This window comes from Venturia canescens, chromosome 5 (genome assembly GCF_019457755.1).
Source record: "Venturia canescens isolate UGA chromosome 5, ASM1945775v1, whole genome shotgun sequence".
In the NCBI taxonomy this organism is placed as follows: Eukaryota; Metazoa; Arthropoda; class Insecta; order Hymenoptera; family Ichneumonidae; genus Venturia; species Venturia canescens.
In genome coordinates, this window is record NC_057425.1 from 21535633 (window position 1) to 21544143 (window position 8511).

Sequence of the window (8511 nt, forward strand, 5' to 3'; positions counted from 1 at the left end):
TCCGGGGGCTTCTCCATCTTTCTGGGGGTCATCTTTCTACTCCCACTTCTTGACAGCTCACACGCGCTCTACCGTTTTCGGTCATCTTTTGCGCAACTTCCAGGTATTTTCCAATATTTAAACAAAGAACGAAGAACTAGTTTATGCATAATCGACAATGTCGCGAATAATGAGTAACGAAGGAAAAAATTACGAGATAAGGTTGATGTTGAGTTGAAAAGCTGCACAAAAAATTTTTAATTTCATAATTCCTATACATCACACATACATGTCTGCGTGTGCGCGCGCGATTTACTCGCTGAAACAAGCTCGCGCTCGTGTGCGCGCTCGCACGTTGTTTTCTTATATTATGATATTTTAGTCTCTACTGTAACGTCATTCCGAGCGCGTCGTAGTGTCCAGAATTTTCTCACACTCGTTTACTTTTTTTGCAAAGTATTTACTTTCTTTTTTTAATTCATTAGTTTAGTTGCCTAAGACATACCCCTAGGGAAAAAAAGGTTGGGACAAGTACATTGATGGTCTCTTGTTTCTGGATGACATAGAAAAAAGATTCAGAACCAGGAAAAAAATTCTATAGAAATAATAAACGAAAAATTGAAAACTTCAAAAAAATTCAACAAAAATAAAAAACAATCGAAAAAATTCTGTAAAGAAAAATAAAAAATTTTCAAAAAAATTCATAAATATTGGACAAATTGAAAAATAAACTATCCAAGTTACATGCAGTATAAAAATGTATGATATCAATTGGAGGCCAAGTTTTTATTGATAATTTGAAATATTTATCGAACAAATCGCAAACTTTAATTGAAATTCATGATAATTATTTTCAAGAAAAAAGTTAATGAAAAAAAAGTCATAACGGAAGTTACGTGCAGTACTAAAATGAATTATATCAATTCGAGGTCAAGTATTTATCAGTTATTCGAAATATAATCTCCGGCGACAAATGAGCGTTGAGAATCCTTGTCGGGCTCACAACGTTTTATCAAAATTACTAAAAAATTAATGGAAATAAAATCATTAAAAATTCACATGAAAGTCATTCGTTACTTCAACAAGATACACACTGTAAAGAATCGATTCCCCTCCGACTTTCAGGATCCCCTGGTATTATTCACAACATTCAACTTCGATTGGATCGGTACAAATTATGTTCAAATACGTTTTAAACGTACTTGTCCGGCCCATCACTTTTTATTCAAATTGCTCATTCGAAAACAAATCAAAAACGAAGTTAATGCATGTGTTAATATTAAGGAACAGTAATTCCCGAGAAAATAATTTTCCTTCGAATCGCTCTTGTCAAAATGAAACGAAAATGAAAGATGAAGTTGATTAATCTATTTATATTATATGGAGTCATAATTCACAACAAAATCATTTTTCTTCAAATTCCAGGAATCCACGTGTCGTACTCGACTAGTGATATTTATCAAAATGTGTACGTGACTATAGAAAAAAAAACATTGCATGGCTGAATAGGTTCGAAAATTTCTAGTAATGCGCCTGATTATTTCTCATTTTCATTGGTTCTTACCGAATGGTATGTGTTCACTGAAGAAAATCAGAAGTGGATATTGCTATACGAACTTGCGAACAATCAAGTTCAAATTACTTGGAGATATTATTTTTATTTCTATCCATTTTATTATATTTGTCATTATAGAACAGCCCTAATTTGTTTTCGAATGAGCAATTTGAATAAAAAGTGATGGGCCGGACAAGTACGTTTAAAACGTATTTGAACATAATTTGTACCGATCCAATCGAAGTTGAATGTTGTGAATAATACCAGGGGATCCTGAAAGTCGGAGGGGAATCGATTCTTTACAGTGTGTATCTTGTTGAAGTAACGAATGACTTTCATGTGAATTTTTAATGATTTTATTTCCATTAATTTTTTAGTAATTTTGATAAAACGTTGTGAGCCCGACAAGGATTCTCAACGCTCATTTGTCGCCGGAGATTATATTTCGAATAACTGATAAATACTTGACCTCGAATTGATATAATTCATTTTAGTACTGCACGTAACTTCCGTTATGACTTTTTTTTCATTAACTTTTTTCTTGAAAATAATTATCATGAATTTCAATTAAAGTTTGCGATTTGTTCGATAAATATTTCAAATTATCAATAAAAACTTGGCCTCCAATTGATATCATACATTTTTATACTGCATGTAACTTGGATAGTTTATTTTTCAATTTGTCCAATATTTATGAATTTTTTTGAAAATTTTTTATTTTTCTTTACAGAATTTTTTCGATTGTTTTTTATTTTTGTTGAATTTTTTTGAAGTTTTCAATTTTTCGTTTATTATTTCTATAGAATTTTTTTCCTGGTTCTGAATCTTTTTTCTATGTCATCCAGAAACAAGAGACCATCAATGTACTTGTCCCAACCTTTTTTTCCCTAGGGGAAGTTTATGGTTTGATATCACGCCTTTTTTCTCAAAAGTTCCTCATTTATGTTATGACGGTTATATGATTTTAGTATAAATTTCTATGAATTAATTGCTTAGTACATTTTAGATTCCATTCTCATACGAACATTTTTTATGGGATAATCTTTTTCATGAAATTATCAGCAAATACAGGACCATCAATGTACTTTTCCCAATCTTATTTTCCCTGTGTATGATGTTCGGCTTATAAAGTTGGTTTCCACCATAAAAAACCAATTTTTCGTAAAAATTGTAGTGAAAATATTTCGTCACAAGTCTGCCCTTGAACTTTGGCGATTTTTTTCCTCATACTCTAATATGTTATGCCTATTAGGAACTCAACAGCATGGAGGAATCCGGGATGAGGCCCGAGAAATGAATTTCGGTTTATAATGTTGGTTTCCACGTAAAAGACCAATTTTTCTTCAAAATTGTACTGAAAATATTTCGGCACTGGTTTGGTCTTGGACTTTGGTGATTTTTCTCCTTGTCTTCTAATATGTTTTGTCTATTGGGAATAATCCAAGAGCATGAAGAAATACGTGTTGTGGGCCATAATATGATTTTCGGCTTATAACGTTGGTTTCCACGAAATAAGATCTATTTTTCGTCAAAATTGTACTGGAAATATTTCGTCACAGGTCTGTCTTTGGACTTTGGCTTTTTTTTTTCTTCTACTCTAATATGCTATGCTTATTGGGAACCCAAGAGAATGGTAGAAAGCGGGTTGGGGGCCGAGATATGATTTTCAGCTTATAACGTTGGTTTCCACGAAAAAGGACCTATTTTTCGTCAAAATTGTACTGGAAATATTTCGGCACTGGTTTGTTTTTCCACGTTGGTGATTTTCCCCCTTATCTTCTAATATGTTTTGTATAATAGGAACCCAAGAGAGTGAAGAAATGCGTCTCGTGGGCTGTAATATGATTTTCGGCTTATAACGTTGGTTTCCGCGACAAAAGATCTATTTTTCGTCAAAATTGTACTGGAAATATTTCGTCTCCTGTCTGTCCTTGGCCTTTTGCGATTTTTTCCAAGTCTTCATACCAAGAAAGAACTGATGTAAAGATTTCCTTAATAGAACAGATTTTATTTATCCCTGTTCTTTAAAATTCAAATGAAAGATAGATCAAATTCATAACACGAAAAATCCAACAGATTTGCCCACTTTAAATGTCGCTTTTGCATTCTGAATCTAGAGATTTCATTTCATCCAAAACGTGCCTTCAATGAAATATATTTCCAAAGTTTGCAAGTGGCCGCTGAGGTCCAATTATCCACAATTTGATAGTTGCTGAAAAAAAGTACCCGAAAACTTCTAACATTTATTATGCCAGAACTCAAAGCAGCAAAAAAAACTAAGCGAACTTAATTCAACGGAGCAACAGAATTCAAAGACGTTTAAGGTACCTGCATTGATTTGGAGGAAAACCATTTCAGGACAATTCAGAAATGAATTTAGAAATTCGAAAACTCACAATGGTGTAGAAAAAGGACAATTGAAGTATTTAGAAAAGCGGAAGACTTTTCTGATGAATTTTCTAGATTACATGATACGGTTGGAGTAAATGATTTGAATGATTGGCACACACGCTGCAACACAGAAATATCAAAGTTTGGAAGTATTCGCTGTATATCAGTCATACAAACTTCAATACTATTTGAAAAGGAACACTTTAAAACTTGCCGAACCAAGTTCCATTACATATTACCATAGTCAAAGATAAGGGGTGATCTGTCGCATATATATTTATCCACAGAAATTTCAGAGTTCGCAGGTATCTGCTGCGGTTCAATGTATCTGCGCAATGAGCTTCGAAGACAGCAATTTCAAATCTATCCATAAATGAGCAACTGAAGACTTTTATAATCAATTTTTTACTTCATATAGATGTTACAGTTAGGATCAAAATGTAAAATGAATGGCACAGTATTTAAATTGTCCAGTTTGCAGATTTTTGCAGTATTTTAATGATCCGAATCTACAGCATTTTAATGAAAAGTTGTCAATAGTCATGATGTTACATTAAAATGACATAGCGCACATTGCATTCAGCAATTCTGTAAGTTTCTGGGGATGTTGGTAGGCATCATATTTGATCGCATCCAAAACTGAGCAACAGTAGACTTATCGGAATAAATTTTTTTCATAATAATTCTATATTTGTAGTTTGCAAAGTGAAAATACTCAACATACATGTCATTCTATAAGTTTTGTTATCAAAATTTGTGTTTGCATACCGCATTCCTAAGATACGACTTTTCATATCATTAGCAAAAAAAGCATCCAAAGGCTTTCTGGAACAAGTTTCCAAATTTATCACTCGACAGACCTAATGGGAAAAGAATAACTACACACTATACCAAAACCAGATTTTTATTTGAAAATCTGATTTACAAAATGTGCAATTCAAGATCATGGTTAGAAACCTCTCGAATCATGTTACCACAATCATCATGAAGGAGTAGAAAATCATAGGACACATATTAGGGAACGAATTAATAATATGAATCGATCCGCTGCAAACTGATGGGGTGGAAACAAGGATCGGAGAGGGCAGAGCCAAACTGAATATCAAGCAAAATATGGGAATGCTTAAAAATAATGACGACACAAGAAATAAATTAGAAAACATTTATTCAATTAAAGTTTCCAATATCATTCTAACAGTTGCGTGTATTTTTGTTCTATTTATTCGTATATATAACCTATGTACACATGATATATAATCACGCCACTGACAATATATTCGCACTGGACAATATTTCTCGTATTCTGGTTTAATTGAAGGATTATTTCAGTTAACACTTATTTCCAATCGAACGAAATGATGAAATATTGAAAAGTTTCGTTGACATATGCATCGCGCATTTTTTATATTCTTTTTCACACACACATCACAGACTACATTTACGCGGCCGCTTTGATACCGGTTTAATATATCACAAATAACAAAATAAATAGTAATATGCACTTCTTTAGATGACGAAAATTATTTTTTTATTGATCCCGCACGTACTTCGTAATGTCGAAACTCTGTTCATACGATCAAAAACTGACACATGGTTTGTACATTATTATATGTATATCGATCGAATTTATGACTGCTGTTACCAGCTGTGCTGCGCCGTGTGCTACGTTCTGAAGTTGACGTCAGATTTCCAATCATCAACAACTAATTTCAACAACCAATGACAACGTTTAAAAATGGATGTCGTCAGATCCAACCAATCAGAAACTCGAGAGCATCAAAGTGCCTTTGATTGTGTTGTAAATATAGACGCATAAATTCTAGAATGTGTTGGTAACTTTTGCATAATCTTGAGCCTGTGCAAAGTTTTTTCTCAGCAATTACGCCACCGATCATGCTGATTGTGGGTGGAATCGAAAGAGAATTTATTAATTAATCTCCAGTTCAATTTTCAAAGCCTCAGATGACTCAGGAGTTTCGTAATTGAACAAAATGACATGCCAATTTTACCCCCACCACCGCGAATCGTTTTATTCAGAGAAAAGATAGTCTCGGCGAGCTCGGGCCAGCAGACGACAGGGCTGTCAATGTACTTGTCCCGAGACTCTACCGAGTCTCTTGATGTTAGTGCACATTTATATCTTAGTGCATATTTTTTAAAAGTTAGTTTTGTACATTTCTTGTATAAATTTTTTTTGGTGGATTTTGTGTTGGACATTGAATTCTTTCCGCGGTTTTTGTGTTCTGGACATTCATTTTTTTTGTGGATTTTATTGTGTTGTGGACATTAAATATGCCACTAAGTGGGCAGAGGCGATTAGCTTCGCTTGATCGTATAAAGGACGGACGTGTTTATCAGAAGAGTAGTACATCTTGTGATGGAAAAACCATGTAAGTTGAAATCTCTATTCCATATTATTATTATTATTATTATTATTATTATATTATATTATTATCGTAACTATATCATAATGATAAATGATCAAAGCAAGTGTACAGGTTGCCTTTTGAAATTTCCCGTTTTTTCAACCAATTTTGATATTCTGCTAAAAAGTTGATTAGTTTTTTATTCAGCTGTGTGTTTTTAGTTGTCTTTCTCTTAATCAAATTTTGAGGGGTAGTCATTTTTTTCGATATTTTGAACTACGGGGCTGTTGAATTCTGCCCTAGAGGTTGCGGTTACATCCCGCTGGCACGCGTGTCCACTACCTGTCTCTCTCCTTATACTTTTTTTCTTTGCCTTCTTCACTCTCTAGATAATGTACGTATGTGTCTCTCTCTCTCTCTCTCTCTCTCTCTCTCTCTCTCTCCTCTCTCTCTCTCTCTTTCTCTCTCTCGGTGTTGGTCTTGGTCTCGGTCTCTGTCTCTGTCTCTATCGTTCGGTAGATACATTGGTTCATTCCTTGAAATTAAAAACTCTTATTTTCTTCTGCCGTCATTTTTAGCGAGATTGGGTCATTTCCTCTACTGGCGATTTTCTACGTTCTTTTCATGATTTTTTTTGCGTTAATCACGTTGTTTGAATTTTTATTTTTGTTCAATCATAACTTTTTGGTTGTTCTTTGAGTTTTATCATAAACATTTTTCTGCGATTCTTGTCTTGGTCTTGCGATTTCATGATGTTTTTGTACTTGGTGCTTTATCCGCAAGTTCTCTCTCTAAAATTCGAAATATTTTTTTCAAGTGCAAATATCTGAAGTAAATGTTTTGTTTATGGGCGATATGAGCAAAACAGGGTCGATTAGCCAGCGAGTCGAACCGTTGCGAAAGTCGCAAGCAACGTGTTCGAACGTGTCACGTGCGACGTTTTGTGCAGGCTTGCCTAATAAAGAAAGAAAGGGGCGGGTGAAAGAGGCACGAGTCGCCGAAGAAAGGGTCATCTTTACGCGATGACCAGAGAATTGCATCATCTTTATTGGATTATTTAAGAAATAAAAAACTCGGAACTATTATCAAAATTATTCTTCTTACATATCGTTCTAGTAGTAAGGCTATACCAGTTCTAACCCATGGGGCTCTCAGGGGGGAGCGGGGACGGGGGAGCGCGGGGACCGTTGCGGGGCTGCACGGCATGTGGAGGGGAAGGTGCGGGGGTGCGGCGGCACTTTGAAGAGACAAAAGATTTTTTTACACCCTCCAATGACTGATTTATGTTTCCGGTATATCAGATTGAACGGAATTTTCTTTTTAAAGTGCTCTTGCCGAAGATGATCTTAATTATCGGACTCCGTGACGAAAGATGTTTACATGTCACACTAATGACAAATTTATGTGTCCGGTGTTACGTATTTTATATTGTGGCGCAAGTTCCGACAAGATTTCTTTTTCAAAATGCCCCTCCCCCAATTTTTGCTTAGAGGAATATATTGTTTTCTTCTGAGAAAAAATGAAAGTTTGCATCAGACTGGAAGTATTTGCTCTCAATGACAGATTTATGTGTCCTGTGTTACATTCCTGAGATGGCGATTTCTTTTTTCAAAATGCCTCTCCCTCGACAAATTTATGTGTCCTGTGTTGCATCTTTTGTATGCCTGAGGTGGTACAAGTTTCGACGAGATTTCTTTTTTTCAAAAACTAGTTTTAACTCAGAGATTTCAGGGGGAGTGCGTTGCGGGGGCTGTGTGAAGGTCCTCAGGGTAGTGAGGAAGTGGAGGGGGGATGCAGTGGTCCTGCTTGCGGCATTGCATAGACAAAAGTATATTCGAGGAAAAAAGAATTCGCTGATGCCCAATAACAGATTTATGTTTCCTGCATAGAAAAGTCAGTTGAGACGAAAAGTGTTCTCAATTATTGGTATCCGTGACGAAGGAGACCCCTAATACGAGATTTATGTGTCCTGTGCTACATTCCTGAGAAGGCAATGAGATTTCTTTGGGAAATGCGCCTGCCTTCCCACCCATTTTTAGCTTGAAAGTTGTCAAGAAGAATGTTTTCCGAGAAAAACTATAAAAATTTTCACATTGGACTAGAAATCTTTACAGAGATGCACAATGACAGATTTATGTGTTCGCTGTTGCACATTTTTTAACCTGCAGAGGCATTTCTCAAAAAGTGTAAGAAGGGATTTTTTGAAGTCAACCGCACTTC

The 8511-nt window shown here is 35.0% G+C and overlaps 1 protein-coding gene across 1 annotated transcript in view; it reads left to right on the top strand.

Moving 5' to 3' along the window:
• The window catches only part of LOC122411264 (organic cation transporter protein-like), a 522699-nt gene that overhangs the window by 343973 nt on the left and 170215 nt on the right, over positions 1-8511 (top strand). The gene's annotated exons all lie outside the window — the stretch shown is intronic.